The following is a 16,903-nucleotide window of genomic DNA, read 5'->3' on the forward strand; positions in this document are numbered from 1 at the left end:
ACATCACGGCTATTCTGTTTTCTTTAGAAAGAAATGAATCACTGCTACCATTCCCTGTACCAAAGGCTGAACGGAGAGGGAGTGATCACTTTCACTCAGTACCTACACAGAGCTGCTCTCTGATTTCATGTGCTATATGTACCAATTGTGCACTTTGAGAATAAAAAGTTTTCAGGATAATAGGCTAAATTCTGTGATCATTTCTCACATAGAATACAACTTTACTCCTGTTGAAATGGCCAGATTAGGTACAGAATCTGCCTCATATATAGTTTTCTGAGGTAAAACAGTTTTGTGCCAAAGAAGGAAGAACCCTTAAAGCCCACTTATGATTCTTAACTGTCTTCACTGCTTAAGAAAATTAAATCTTTAAGTAAACATTCAAGGGAGAGAATTAAGAAATTTAATTAAATATTATGTTGAGAAAATGTTACTAGTACCAAGAGATGCAGTCACAAACCACTTACAAAAAAAAAAAAAAAAAAGTTGAGGTCTAAGTAGGACTATTATCTTTAAAGAGGAAAAGTAAAAATTCAAATAAATGATAGCTCAATTCTAGGTTTTCACCATGACCACATGTACCACTGGATGAACTAGGGTATTTAAGGGAAAGGGAGACTCCAGGTAGAGAAGAATTCCACAGTACAGTAAAGAAGTTATTTCCGTTCAAGGAGTTTACCTTGGGCAAAAAGGGAGTTTCCAGGGTGTGCAGTGCTGCAGAAATTCAGACTTAATGTAGGTTGCATGCAGCACAAGAAATAGGGAGCCTGGCTAAAGCTCCTGTAAATTAGAACAATCCCTGAGGGCTGCTCTATTTCACATGAGGATTCATTGGCCTGTAGCAGCCCTGAATCTCAGCATCTACAGAGGTGGCTTAAAGCCACTTTCTTCATGGGCTACACCTCCTTCAAAGTGCCTCAGATGTAGCATGGGATATTTCTTTTGCTTCCTATATAAAACACAGGAAAACAGGATCCCTCTCAGCCAAACAAACAATATTTCACGTAAGCTCAAAATAAATCCTTTGAACATCTGTTTCAGTGGAGCCAAGTTCCCACAAAGCACTGGATTCTGTGTGCTTCCCAGAGATCTCTGCTCCTCAGCCCTCTGAGTTTGCAAACATGCTGTTTGAGTGAGGTATGCATTTATCAACTGCCTGTTTGGGACTCTTACTAAAAAAATCCATTCATTTCAGCAAAGTAATAGTTCCCTTTTCCTCCACACAGCTTTTGAGTCACCTTGCCACAAAGCTGTGATTTTCTTTTTCCAAAACTATTTGTATACCAATAAAATGTCACTACTTCATAAATGAACAAAAGCTCTCATTGACTTCAAAAGGAATTATATTCACCAAAGATTTTGTCTCTAGTTCTTACCTGCTTAATTATTAAGATTCTAGAATGTGACTTACAGTGTTGTAAGATACAAACTGAAAATTGTGGGCCTGTCCCTACCTATCAGCCAGGCATGCAATCCACCAGGCTGACACATGAGTTGTTCAATACTTTCACACGAGTGTCCTCCTGAAGGCATTGCAGCAATGCTTGTACTTAGAGTTAAGTATATGTTTTAATGTTCTACTAAACCATAGTTTAAGTACTTAGATGGTTCCAGATGAGCAGAGCAGATGAAAGTAAGTAAGTTTAGTGTGATGGCTAATGCATGAACTTTTTTGACACAAATACTTTTGCTTAACAGGTTATTTGCTGCTATATAGAATACAGAATTATTAGTTTGGAAGAAGTGAGTCAAGGCTTCTCCTGGATTTTGTTTTCACTGGCTGAAATAAATAACTGTCTGGGTAAGTGTATGATCACTCAGCTCTCAAATTTAAAGAAATGCTAGCAAGTTTTTGATCTCCTTTCTGAAGAAATCAGATTTGTCTATTTCAGTTATAACTATTGTCAGTGCCTCTGGCACAAGCATTACAAATGTCAAAAAGAAAAAAAAAAATCAGCCCTGTAGTTCCTGTTTGCTCAGTGCCGTTTCTGGAGCATTAAACAAAACTGCCCATTTCTGATCACGGGCTCCTGAAGAGGGCAGCACGTTCTAGATATTATTGAACTGTAAGCTCTGAGGTGCCAGCCTGGGCCTTACTGTACTGTATGCAGAGGAAGGTGAATAAAACTTTCTGGATATTCTGTGTACATGCTTCCCATAATACAGTAAGTCAGCAAAAGTCCTAGGCTTTTGACCAAGGTCAAAACTGTATTTGATTATTAAAGAGAACATTCAAATTAGGTACCTGAAGCAAAATATTTAAAAAGAGAGCAACAAAATACCAGCAAGGAGAACTTCCACAAGGAGTATGTTTTATCTTTAACACTGTAGATAACTTTTCCTATTGGCAGTGCATTGACTATCAAAACTACTAAAGGGGTTAGATTTAATTATCTCACTTCTTTGCACATTTCATCTCAATTGCTATGGCAACATTCGGTTGCCTCAGCAGCAATGTACACTTTAATCAGATATTTCCTCACTCATTTCTCTGTGCACCACAGCAATGTAGTCAAATTTACAGCCAAACCCTGATGCATCTGATAACACCTCTTAGGAATTAATGGTTAGGTTTCCTCTGCCCCTCACCCATAGCCACAAATATTTCTAGGGAGTTTTGCACTCTGATGACAAAAGCTTTAGGAGTTGAGAAGTGTGTGAGCTTCCCTACCACTGTTTCTTCCCTACTTCACTTGATATTATGTTGTCTTCTGCCACCATTCCCTTTTCCCAAGGCTTCTTCCCATCAAGCAAAGGACAGGTCTTCTGGTCCCTGCAGGAACTCTTTCAGGGCTGACAAAAGGAAACATAATAATTGGGCAGACAATATGGTTCCTCCCATATTCCACCCTGCCCTGAAAAGCTTTTTGTTGGATTACTCAGCCCTGATTAAATGCTTCGTCAGAGTACATCATAGTTCTTTAAAGTTCTTGGCCCAGAAACCAGGAACACGGGCTGAAATAAAAGTAATTAGAAGTGATGAGCAGATAGTAGGGACTCCTTATTGAAATGCAGACAGTAAAAAGAGTCAGGAAGCTAAAAGTACATGGGGATTACTAAATTCAGGTTATGGGAAATCTTGATATTTCTGACATAGCATATTGTCTGGTTTGCTAACATGTCACCATTAAGGTAAAGGGCAAACAGAGATAAGTTCCTAATGCTGCCTAAGTGTCTATGGTGAAAAACATAGAAATGCATTAGAAGGATTGAATTTGTTTGGATTATAGTCAAACATTTAGGAAAGAGAGACAGGCATAAAGCATTAAAACATAATTCCACATATTCTGAAGACTGTCTTTAGATAGTCAATTTTGCTTTTTTGCATTAAAGAAAACATTCTATACTGCTTCTTGTTCTAGATATATTTTTCATAGCTGTTCATCTATTTGCATGTATTCAACTATCACAGCTCACTTTTTAATAACGTCTCAGATTATGCTGTTCTAAAGCTTTTGGAAACCTTGGGTAAGTACAGGATCATTTTGTTCCAGAGAGGTATAATGACCTCTCTGACCATGCAACATGAAGTCATTTTATCTCCATGTGAGCCACAGCAGATTTTCTAGAGGCTTCATTATACCAACAAAAATAAAGTCTTCATTTATTAGGAAAATACAGGAAAAACTGTGCACATTGTGCTTTCCATACATGACAAAGATCTGCTCATAAATTACAAGGAAGCTCACGCTACATGGGATGTTCATTATAGATATGGGGAGACTTTTCCAGCTCAGGTACCAAAGCCTAACATTTGTGAGCCTAGGTCATATGACAGCACTGTCTCACAATCAACCAGTAAAGTTATTATTTTTTCAGTATTCTGATGAAAATGCTAAAAGTTATAGAATCTACAATGCTTTTTCACAGCAGTACTTCTAGAGATGTACATAGTCTTTGAAATTAATAGGTCTAACCTTATAAATAAAAACTATTTCAGTTTACAGGACTGCTCTCAGTAGTCTCATCTCCTTGCAACTTCGTATATATAATATGAGCTTATATATAACTATACATAATATATAACAAACAACACTGTACCACAGGGGATGCAAAGATCTTTTAAAGTTCAGTTTCTAAAATTGTATTGAAAATGAAAATTTTTAAAAAGCCCAAAACTTTATATCTAAAAATTTTGATATCTGTGAATAAGTAAAGAGTACAAAATGTTTCTATTATAATTTCTTCCACTTGATTGTTGATTCATGTAACATTGGAAGAACTATGCTGTTTTCCACCAGTTGAGAATCTGTTACATAGTCTTTATAATAATAGTAATTTTTTTTTCTGAAATTACCCATGTCATACAATTGGAAATTTAGGCCAAACAAAAATTCCTTGTTAGAATACTTTATAAACAGGAAAATTTGTAAAATATTGTTGTGGTTTAGAAATGGTGCTCTCCAATTTGGTGCTCCCACCAAACCCACTTGAGCCTTCCCCACCCAACCCACTTGAGCCTTCCCCACCCCTCTCCAAATGGAGGCAGAAAAGGCAAAGATCATGTGTTAAGAACAATTTACTGAAAATGGAAATGAGATAAGAAAATGAACAGTAGCAGTAATATTAATAACAAAAGTGTACAAAAAAGAGAGTGATTCACATGCAAATATGCTCATTGAGGAGTTTGTGACCTGACCTGCAGCTACACCACCCTGCAAGTCCTTCCCTTCCTTCTGGAAAAGAGATTCCTTTCCCCAAAGCCCTGGCAATGATGTGGGGTGGTATGGAATAACCTCCTTGTCCTGGCCATGCCCTTCCTGGCTACTGCAAAAAATTAACCCTATTCTAGCTGGAACTAGGAAAAGGATATTGCAAAAACCCTCACAGAACAGTGTCATGTCATTCAAAGACATTTTTTGTACCTTGTGTGATTTTGCTGTAAATGTGTAAGAATTCCAGTTTTGGAACCTACTTCCCTATCCTTTTGACTGTTTTTAGGATTGTATTTAAGATGTACCCAACAATATTAGGAAAAAGTTACCTATACAAGAAGCAGACTTGGTAAAGTACTTTAGCCCTTTACCTGTTCTGTTTATGTGAAATAAACAAAAGTAAAACATTTTCAAATCAGTTTTGGGTGAGGGTGAGATTTCCACAGGGTACAGTGGAGTTTAATACAATGTAATCTCTAAACTAAGGCACATCACACAGTTCTGTAGGGGATACACAGTTCTCACTAGGTTTCTTATCAGCAGTTTACAAATTTTTGCTATGGGTTGCCTCTACTTTTCAGTAATAGTTTGTTTCATTTCCCCCTTTGATTCCTTCTCTAAGAAGATTTTTCTTCAGTCTGTTTTAACCTAACCCCACCCCTTCCCTCATTCTGAATACAATAAACTACATTCTTCATAGCTTAAAAACTCTCCTGTTTCCCTCCAGCACAAGCACAGCTCCTGGCATCCTCCCACTGCCCAGCAGTTGTCCCTCCCACATCTCCAAGAGCTGCTGTGATCCAGGTATTCATCACAGAGTATCCTCCTGGTCAACCAAATCAAACATTTTCTTAGGAGAAGTGCCTGTTTTTCTTGACCCTGGCTCTTTGGAGCCCGAAAATTTGTGTTCAAGAAGAGGACATGGAGTGTGGCACCTGTAGCTGCTGCAGGTCCATTTCTCAAATGGGTGCCAAAGAAGGGAGGGATTTGTGTGACAGAGAGACAGGGTAGGACGACAGGAAAATTCAAAAGCTGAGTAAAACCCTGAAGACTTTTATTTTTTTTTTAATTCCCACTTCCAGGTGCTCAACAAATTCTCCTTCCTTTCCTTTGGGTAAAGACTTCTTGCTTGGTATATTGCTTGCAGCATTTTCTGCTACCTTCTCTAGTCACTTAATTTCAACTCTACTTGAGTTTAAACACCATTTCTGTAAAGCCTAATCAATGTTTATGCAAGTGACCATATTATTTTTTTTAAGTTTAACAAAGCTAGAGAGTGGAACTACTACAGGGGTGGTACTGCCCAGGTTTGTGTATGTTATGCACACACACAATATGTACATGTATACACAGAATTTATGTATGCTTTTACTGTAGCACTAATACTCCCTAAAGGTATTATTATGTTGTAAGACAAATTAAAATTAAACAAGAGGTAAAAGTGCACATGAACTGAAAACTGTTAAAAAATGCCTACAGGCAAGACAGAAGTGAACAGCAGGAATTTATCCAGCTGTGGGTGTCTTGGGGTTCCTCTGGGCCAACTGACTGTGCTCCCATTTCTGCTGCAGGAAATGCAATTATAAAAAAACAAACCAAAACATATAGGTGTTGTGAATTTCAAGCAAAATGACGTGAATATTTTTTCTGCCTCTAAGATAAAAATTAAGAGGATTTCTGTAAAAGTCATTAAGCTACAGGACTGAATGCAGAGAGATGGAGGGAATACATAACAGAAGAGCCCAGAAAGAAACAGATATCTACCCAGGTCAGAAATGTGATAGCAGGTAGGTTTGCTGACAAGCACATCTCATAAAATCTGCAATCAGTGGAGTATGTGAGATCAGCTTTGAGAACATTTGTAAAAAAATCTGTCCTGATAGGGTATTTCTAAAGCTAAGTGCAAGAGAGGGATTTTTTTTTTGGACTGGCAGATGCAATGAGACCCTATAAAGGATACCTGAGATGTGCAGAGCTGACATGGCCAAAGTTCTGCATACTGAAATCAAAAACAGAATCATAAACAATTATAGTGGTAGTAGCATGTGTTAAATGTATACTAAATTTGGATTTGAAAAGCACATTTTATCCAGGTGCAAATGGGTGCACTGATCAGAGGTGAAGGTGATCAAACTGAATAATTCTTTATCTTTGTAAGTAAAATTGTTAGTTTTACTACTTCCCTTCATTCAAACCTTAAAACAATGTATCTCTCAGTGAAAGAATTGCTGTGCAAATTATTACGTGTTATGCACTGAGGAAGAGAAACGACATGGCTCGATATCACAGTCACATAATGAAATAAGGAAGTACTCCAACCAGTTAATTCAGTTGTTTTCATGACAGTGTTATCCAACAGTTATCACCACGACAATGCATCTTTGTTGACTCAGAAGTGCTCAAAAATGAAAGAGCATTTGGACATGGAGACAAGGATATTAAGCCATGGTAGGAAGGAAGATTAGGAATGTAATTCTGTCTCGTTTTTACAATACTGTAATCCCAACGGTACCACTGGAAGTGCTCCCAGTTTCCATCAGGACAAAAGAAAGCATGTCTTCCTCTGATTCTTTGTACTTGGAAACTATATCTTAATAACAGCTATATTTATAGTCCAACTGCTATATAATAGAAGGAAATATGTGAAAATTAAAAAAAAAAGTATTAACGCATGCATCAGAATAGCACAACAAATAGAATGTGGCTTCCTCCTGGTGAAAATATAAATTAATCTTCTTTTCTGCTTGAGCATTTTGACTCCAAGTGCAGTCTTATAATCTAATTGGTATTACAGAATCATATAATGTTTATACTGGAAAAGACCCTCAAGACCATTGAGTAAAACCATTCACTTCATGCTGCCAAGTCCACCACTAAACCATGTTCCTGAGTACCACATCTACATGCTTTTTTAACTACTTCCAGGGATGGTGACTCAGCCACTTCCCTGGCAAGCCTGCTCCAATGCCTGACCACCCTTTCAGTGAAGAAATATATCCACTCTAAACCTCCCCTGGTGTGATTTGAGGCCATTTCCCCTTGTCCTATTACTTGGTACTTGTCAGAAGACACTCACCCACACACATCTACAACCACCTTTCAGGCAGCTGTAGCATGGTCAGGTCACCCCTGAGACTCCTTTTCTCCAGGCTAAACACCCCCATCTCCCTCAGCCACTTCTCATAAGACTTCTCTTCTAGCTCCATTGCCCTTCTGTGGACTAGCTGCAGCCCCTCAATGTCTTTCCTGAACTGAGGGCCCCAGAACTGGACCCAGCACTCGAGGTGTGGCCACACCATTGCTGAGCACAGAGGGACAATCCCTGTCCTGCTCCTGCTGGCCCCACCATTGCTGAGCACAGAGGGACAATCCCTGCCCTGCTCCTGCTGGCCCCACCATTGATGAGCCCAGAGAATCAATCCCTGCCCTGCTCCTGCTGATTCCACCATTGCTGAGCACAGAGGGACAATCCCTGCCCTGCTCCTGCTGGCCCCACCATTGCTGAGCACAGAGGGACAATCCCTGCCCTGCTCCTGCTGGCCCCACCATTGCTGAGCACAGAGGGACAATCCCTGCCCTGCTCCTGCTGGCCACACCATTGATGAGCCCAGAGAATCAATCCCTGTCCTGCTCCTGCTGGCCCCACCATTGCTGGTACAGGCCAGAGGCCATTGGCCTTCTTGGCCACCTGGGCACAGCTGGCTCACGTTTGTGTTCAGCTGCTGCCAACCAGCACCCCCAGGTCCTTCTCCACTGGGCAGCTTTCCAGACACCCTGTCCCAAGGCTGTTGTGCTGCATGGGGTTGGTGTGACCCAAATGCAGGACCAGCACTGATGCTTGTTGAACCTCACACTGTTGGCCTCAGCCCATCGATCCAGCCCATCCAGATCCCTCTGCAGAGCCTTCCTGCCCTCCAGCAGATTGACACCCACACAGTTTGGTGGTGTCTGCAAACTGCCTGAGAGTGCCCTCAATCCTCTAGTTCAGATCATCAGTAAAGATAATAGACAGAACTGTCCCAAACACTAGTGACCTGCCACCAAAAACCACCAAAGGGTGCAGCTCTGTTCACCACCACTCTCTAGGCCCAGCCATCCAACCAGTTTTTAATCCAGGACAGAGTGCATCCATTCACACTATGGGAAGACAGTTTATTCAGGAAAACATTGTGGGAAACTGTCAAAGGATTTACTAAAGTCTAGGCAGAAAACATTCACGGCCTTTCTCTCATCCACTATGCAGGTTCCCCTGTCATAGAAGGACATCAGGTTGGTCCAGCAGGGCCTGCCTTCCATAAACCCATGTTTGCTGGGCCTGATCCCCTGGCTGTCCTGCACCTGCTGTCTGATGGCACTAAACATGACCTGCTCCATGACCTTCCCCAGCATCAAGGTCAGACTGACGGACCTGTAGTTCCCTGGATTCTTCTTTCCAGCCATTTGTGTCATATTTGCTAAGTTCTTGTCAACTGGGACCTCTTGGGTTGGCCATGACCGGTGGCTGGACACAAAGTGGCTTGGTCAGCAGTTTCACCACTTCATGACTATTAAATGCAAGTAGATGAGATTCATATAGTTTTTTTTTTCTATATGAAATGAAACAGTTTGTATATAATATACTATTAATAAAGTATATAAACTCTTTTTCCTTCAGAATAGAGCTCTGTGAAACAAATCTAACCTTAAATTAAACAACAGACTCAAAGACTTCTGCCTTTATAGGGCACTTCCATGCTTAAAAGTACCAATGTAAAATGTACTAGTTTTGCTCAACAGATCTGCTCTTTGGACTAAATCCAGATTTCTAGTTATTGGGAGAGACTTTTACTTCTGGATCAGGCCCCTTGTGTACATCCACATTCACGTATGATTACTTTAGTGGGAAAAGTGGTTTTATTCCCATTTGTGATAGAGTGAACTGAATTAGCTTTTGCCATTACTTACTGTATCAACAATGAAATTTATGCAATTGCAGTGCATTTAAATTCTGTACTGTAATAAAACCACACTACCCCAGTGAAGGGTAGCAGAAAAACTGCTAATGTTTAACCAGGAGCATCTTTATTAATAACAAGATGCATGAGAGAAGGAACCCAGTCTGGTCTTTTGCAGACCATTTCAGTTTTCCAAGTTTTGTAGTTAAAAGCTGTAAAATATATTTTTATTAGTGAACTGAGAAAATTAGATAAATCCTATGAGACTTAAAGCATGTGCAAATCTATTCTGCCATTCTAACAAAGTAATTTTTCATGATGCAATTGCACTGAAATACTTCCTTTTGTGAAACAATTCAATTGTTAAAGTATTTTTGAATATGAGTAAAATGCATTTAGTAAAACTCACTTGTACCCTTTCCATAGTGTTGCTTTCTTTTGCAAACTTGGCATATACTGCATGCTGGTATTTTATTTATTACATGCAATATTTAAAAAAAACAGGTGTAAAAACTAATGTTCATGTTCTTGTGTATATTATAGGTGAGACAGCCAAAGGTCTATGGAGAAACTAGACCTCTGGCCTTTATTGAAATTCCATGGAAGATAGGCTTCCCAGATTATGTAGAGAACAGAATTTCTCAGCATTTATTCAGGTATGCATAAAACTTCTTAAAGTAAAACTTCTATGTGATCAAGTAGTGTGCACATAGGACTGAGTTTTACAATTTCCTGAATAGCTTTTATGAGGAGGGCTGGTGCCTCTGTCTTTCTCCTCCCTTTGCTGTTCATGTCCTGCTTTCCTTTTTCCACTCCCTGCTTCTTAAAGCCTCCCCAGCAACCTGCTGGACTTAGCAGGAGTTGGGGTCAGGGTGGTGATCAATGGCTCGGGCTGTTGAGCATTCAGCCATTGATCCCACTGAATAGATTCACAGATCTCAGCCATGCCATCACCAGCAGCTGCTTCGACTTTGCCTGCCAACTTTCTGTCACCTCGAGGATTCAATGAGGTTCAGAGGCAGTGTGAGAAGGTTATATAATTCTGTCAAGAGATCATGTCTTTGATTTTTTTCATCTCTTAGACCTACATGTCTACTCTTTGGGGGTCTATCACAGGCTGAGAAGTTCCAATATATTACATACCATAACACAGCAGTATAAAGAGTGCTATATAAAATATATAAATGTCCTTCCTTTGAAGAGAATAGCAGGAGCTTTCACTCCTTTCTTTCATTAAAAGAACATTACCTAATGCTGAAGAGAAACCACAGCTGTATTCATATATGTATGCACATGCTTTGCTGGTAATTTGAAACACATTGTCAGATATTATCATATCTAGTGTTCCCTCTCTCACTTATGTTTAAATATTCTATGCCTAATGCATAAGAGTAAAAAGTTACTTTAATCGCTTGGATAAAATATTCACAGTTTAGCAACTTTACTGTGAAAACAAAATATATTTCAGCAAACCATTAAAAAAAGACACTGGGAACTCAAATACTGCTTTCTCATCTAAAAATTCGTCATGCAGTGTAGCTGGCCTGCTTTTGATCCATTTTTTCCTGTTTACTTAGCACAGGTAGTTTGTGCTCTTGCTCACATACGCTGAAGCACAAAGCTGCCACACTTTTGGACGTTGCCACTTCCAACTTTGCACCCTGCCCTCCACTGGAAGATTGCAATCTCATCTCCAGTCCCAAAGAGCAGGGCAAAGGCTTTTCACTGGCAGTTTAAACTAGCAGGCAGTGTGGATGTGGGTGGCTCAAGCACAGACACATGCTCCTCTCTCTCGTCCCTGTAGGCTGACAGGAATTTCCAGCAGAACTGTAAGATGGACAGCTGTGAGCATGAATATCTGAATTCATGGCAAGGACATCTGGCAGAGCTTGTCTGTCACAGCCCATGGCTGAAAGGCTGGTTGGCAGGGTGGGCTCTGCAGGCAGGGCTCTGCTGGAGAGAGGTGCTGGAAAGCTCAGCCCTACAAATCCTCCCCAAACAACTGGCAGCAAAGAATGAAAATAACCACAGTGCACAGAGCAATGCTGTAGCAAAGTCAGATTTCCAAGTTTAAAACAATGCTGAAATGATTCTCAGGAGTCAGGCTGGCTGAATGCACTGGGCTGAGTTCCTGTAAGAGGAAAGGATGTGAGGGGGGAATATGAAAGTATTCATGATTAATAATGATAGCTATGATGGTAACATTATCTGCTCTTCTGAATGATGCTTCCAAACATTCACAGAGAAAAAAAAAATTCTAGATATTTTCTAGGAATTAGAAATCCATATTAAAAAAAATATCTTTAACTGGTCATTTTGAAAAAATTCAAATCAACAGCATCCCTTTTAATGATTTAAAACATCTTCAAAGCTTCATGAACTCTCCCTGTTAAATGAGGCTACTACTTTAACACATTCAAAGAGATCTATGCAGCATGAAAATGGACTCAAAATCCAGGAAAAGAGGCCATATTCTGTTATACAAATGCAGTTCCAGGGCTTTAATGAATCCAGACAATTTACCAATAAACATAGTACATAAATTAAGTTGATTTACTATGCAATCTGCAATTTAAAAGCTTCCTATTCTACCATCTTGCCATTTTTATAGTTTATCATAATAAAAAATGAAAAGAAAGTGATATCAGTCAATATTACAGGATTCCATATTAGCTTTTCACATAAACCAGGTGCAAGCAATTAAGAATATGCTTCCTGTATTTTTAAAAAGCTTTTTGTTTATTTTCTTTTATCCATTCAGTTAAAAAGAAAAGAAATATCCAGAGCTACTCTGTACAGTTTGGGATTTTTGCTGCCTGTCTTGGCTATCTGGATGCATCAGCTCTCTCCTGAGTACTTGGTGTCTTGTAAGGCCCATTTAAGTTCACATTAAAAGAGATAAAATTTTCATAACAAGTTATGGGAGCGATACTTCTAACAAAACTAATTTTAATTGAAATTAACTCAAATGCAAATACATCTTTCCATGTTAGGTTTGGTATACTCATTTCATACTCATTTCATAGCAAAATCCATGACTTGGACTAAAACTAAGGTGACATTGTCACTTTAAATCACAACTCTGTATTTCAGCAATTGGCATCTCATGAAGTGGTTGTGCCACTTGCAAAATATTCAAGGACAATACTAAACAACATCTACAACCTTCCCAATGTTATTTAAAGAAAAATTAGGTTTTCTATCTCTCTAATTTCTTTGCCTCTTCAAATACTGTTAACATTATTTTTCACACATCCTAGTTTCTCCTCTTTTGATTTTAATTAATTTTTTTTCTAAATTAATCCTTTGTTTGAATTGCTACTTTTGAGAGGGAAAGAAAAGAGTTGTACAACAAACAGCTGAATATTTGCCAGTTTGCTTTGGGTCTTTTCATGTTCCTTCTCAGAGGCCAGATCTGACAAGGTGCTGAGCATCAGGCAACTCACTAAAAGTTGAGGGTGCTGAGAATATCTCAGAAGAGCCTAGCATATTGCAGGATCGTGCCTTGCACAGCAAGTTCTCCAAGTGATGACTATTTATCTTTCACTGAATAGACTTAGCATAAATTTTAACAAGTCTGATATGACTGGGATTTTTTTAATGGGCAAAGAGGAGGCATTTTTCATGACCATATCACTCAGCACTTTGAGAATGAAGTGTACAGCAATGCCACCCAAAATGTCTGGCAAAGAACCAGATGTCATAGTAACAAACACACAAATACTGGAATACATTAGAGGCAGTTGCAAGGTGGATAAGCTCTTCGGTGCTGAGAAGGCAACCAGATCACTTTAATTAATTTTTATTAATCAAATAACAGTACAAAACAAACTTACACACAATAATCAAGTAACCATAAGGATGACCCTCAAAGTACTGGACAATTTGTACTATTCAGCTGGGTTGTATTTTTTATGTTACAGATGCAGCATTTAGTAATAATCTAAATATGCATGCTAACTAAAAATAAAATTTTTCAAATGTAATTTTGGCCTAAAATTCTTACAGTTTTTCAGTCTATTATGAGATAGTATATATTTGCTGTTTCTCCATTTCTTGCAGATGAGCACTTACGATTTCTTTCACAGACACAGTAAAGAGCCACAGAGGCTGCAGCTGGACCCGAGCAGCACCTGTATCATTCCAATCTGAACTGTGCAGGACACTGTGCTGGGAGGCCATCACTGCCCTTCTGCCAGCTGCCTCACCCAGGCAAGGCTGCAGCAACCCTGGGAGACTGCTCTCACTTACACAGGGTTGTGTGACATGATCTGTCACTGCAGGACAGAAACACAGAGCTCACAGTTAACTTGGGTTAACTTTAACAAAGGCTTACTGAAATCTTTGTTCTTAAAAGCTGAATGAATTTCCCCAGGATTTTCCTTGATGTAAGTAAATTATGTTTATGGCTGAGTGCTGGCAGTTACAACTGTCCCTATCCTAAGTTGTTACTTAACTCATGGATGCTGTGCTACTTTTCTATTCAAATGTGTGCAGTCAGGTTTCACTCACTGCATCCACACATATCACACAATCATGGAATCATAGACTCATAGGATGGTTAGAATTGGAAGGGACCTTAAATACCATTTAGTTCCATCTGCCTTGCATGGCTGTGGACACCTTCCACAAGATCAGGTTGCTCAGAGCTCCATCCAGCCTGGCCTTCCAGGGATGGGGCATCCATAAGTTTTCTGGGCATCCTGTTCCCCTGCCTCACCAGCCTCACACTAAACACTGATATAACACAGTGGTTTATGTCTACATATAATGCTCCAGCTATACAATAACTTCTGAAAATACAGAACCTTTCATTATGAATAATTCACCCAAATTAAAATCTTACCCTCTTTGTGAAACCTGAATCAAACAGCCTCTCCTGATAATAAAACTATCAATACAGACAAAGATATATTGCAGAAGCAGTGGGTCTATGGGCATTATAGAAAGCTGACAAAAAATTATATATGAAATGGGGTTTGAGATACGGTTTCTCTAATATATAAATAGCACTGCCTTCATTTTTGTTAACCTCATGTGAACATCCTTTAAAAACATTTAAAATCCTATTTAAGCAGTGTCCATTTGCTCCATCCACCAGGTCCACAACAAAGTCCACAGTGCAGAAACAGTGCTGTAAACCTCCCCCTGAATGCCAGAAATCAGGGATGTTTCCAGGGAGCTCTTGGTAAACCTTGTCCTGATGACAGAACTGCAGTAGCTTGCCATGCAATAATTTGTTTAGAAAATGCTAGCAGTAGGTTTACATTCAAAAATAAGCACAGTCCTCATCTAATTACAGAATGACTTTCCATCTCAAATGGAAAGTCAATATCCTCTCAAATTTCTATATGTACATATATAACATTCATTAACTCTATATATCTTAAAAATCTATTACAATGTAGCTATGTAGATGTTCAAGGCAGAGAAATGGAAAGCATTTGTTCTGAATCTACACAAGCAAAAGGACTAAGAAATACTAGATCACAAAGCAAAAAAAACCAACAAAAACTAACAAACTAAAAGAAATATTGTGAAAAGTTCTTGCTCCTAAAAATTCTTGCTTCTTTTGAATTACTCAGCTTGTACCAGAAAACATCAATAAAAATACTTAACCCTTCATAATTTACTAAGTTTTAGCAATTAAAAATTTTTCTTAATCACAGTCTTTTTTGTTTCTGTTTTGTTCTTTTCTAAACATAAATGCATATAATTTTTTTGAGTTTAGTATTTTCCTTTATCACATCTATTTCATCTTTTTTTACTGGACATAATTTCTACTGTTGGTGCTTTGCATACTTTGAGCTTTCAACAGGTTAGACCTGAGGTTTGCATTTCCTCCTCATCATTCAAACATATGAAAAAAAAGGAAAAAATTTTTGACGTCTTACTGTGTCCACAAACGTCTTTCCATACTCACCTTAGTAAGCCTCTCAAACTTTCCTATCATTAGCCTCTTTACTATTCTGTATTCTGCCTTCTCTCTTTTTGCTTTACAATCACCAACTGCCTCAAAAGATAAAGAAAAAAGTGAAGTGCTTTGATTAAAAAGGTACAATGAAGACTGAAGAATGTTTTGTTTAGGTTTAGTTTCTTAACTTGTTTTTAATCATAATAAACAAAATTAAAAACAGGCACTTGGACATCAATGCAAGAACACACACACAAAATGAGACTGAAAACATTTAAAAACTATTTTTAAACTAAATTTTAATGAAAATGTCTAATATCTGAGAAGAGATATTCTTCACGATAATTGACATCTGTCTTTCATAGTGTACTCCACATGTAGACCACAAGGCATGGTGCTGATGAAGATGGGTAACTGAAATTTCATAGAAATGGCACTACAGAGAGGTAAAATGGTGCTCAGCCATCGAGTCAGGTACACCTGAACCTGCAGCACCTTGATGCTGTTTCTGATTGCCAGGACTGTCTCCTCCCTGCTTCTGTTTTCTTAGGTAAATTGCTGAGGATGGTGAGTGAGATAGGAGATAAGAGGAAATCTAGACTGTATTCTAAAATTAATATCAAAGTGACATATTGAGGTCTTCTCAAGTACACAGCCAAACTGGCTGACTATGGGAGCTCAGCAAGAAAGCACTGCATGGATATGGGAGCTGAAAGGAACAAATCCCTCAATTATATATGATTTCTATGACTTTATTGCTATCTAAACTTCATTTGGACTTTTCCAAATAATAAATCAATCTAAAAATTTTGCAGTAAAGCTAAATTAAGATTCTTGGGAGCGCTCTCTTGCATAAACTGAAGTTTATGCAAAATTCTATTACAAAACATCTGCCTACAGTTGTGTAATCACTGTCAAGTCTGAGATTATACTGTATACACATCCTATTAGGTTAAAGTCATTGATAGTGTCAATGCTTTACTGATTTTCTGAAGTTTGGTGGAACTTTTAACAAGTTTGCTGTACGCTTCCAGTTTTTTTTTCTTGTAATATTGTGTATTTCAGTAGGTACCCATTAAAATCACAGTGTGGTTTCCCCTAAATCCCCTTTCCTTCTACAAAACTGACATAACATATTCTCTCAGCAAGCAAAGCTTCTGGTGAATTCTGTGATCCTTTTTAACAGTCATTCAGCATCATCATGTATCTATAAATCAGGAAAAATTTCCTTTTGTCTTGTGAATTTCAGGCATTAGATGGTCATCTCTCCTGGAAAGGCATCAGATTAGTTTGTTCTGTAGATGGTTCACAGTGGAGTTCTTTTTTAATAACTTCCTAATAAGTAAATCAATGTACTGGTTTCCGCTGACTGAAAGTGCCTCCATCAAGGTACAAAGGCA

General features: G+C 38.6%; 1 long non-coding RNA gene across 2 annotated transcripts; it reads left to right on the forward strand.

Moving 5' to 3' along the window:
* Positions 1–1,696: 1,696 nt before the first annotated feature.
* LOC135305160 (uncharacterized) lies at positions 1,697–15,257 on the forward strand. 2 transcript variants are annotated; one of them, XR_010366437.1, is made up of 5 exons: positions 1,697–1,801; positions 5,383–5,459; positions 8,899–9,048; positions 10,133–10,245; positions 13,652–15,257. It is a non-coding gene; the product is annotated as an uncharacterized LOC135305160 (long non-coding RNA). The 2 variants fall into 2 exon arrangements; XR_010366436.1 differs by lacking the exons at positions 1,697–1,801; positions 5,383–5,459 and having other exon boundaries at positions 8,177–9,048.
* The last annotated feature ends 1,646 nt before the right edge of the window (positions 15,258–16,903 follow it).

Source organism: Passer domesticus, chromosome 7 (genome assembly GCF_036417665.1).
Source record: "Passer domesticus isolate bPasDom1 chromosome 7, bPasDom1.hap1, whole genome shotgun sequence".
In the NCBI taxonomy this organism is placed as follows: Eukaryota; Metazoa; Chordata; class Aves; order Passeriformes; family Passeridae; genus Passer; species Passer domesticus.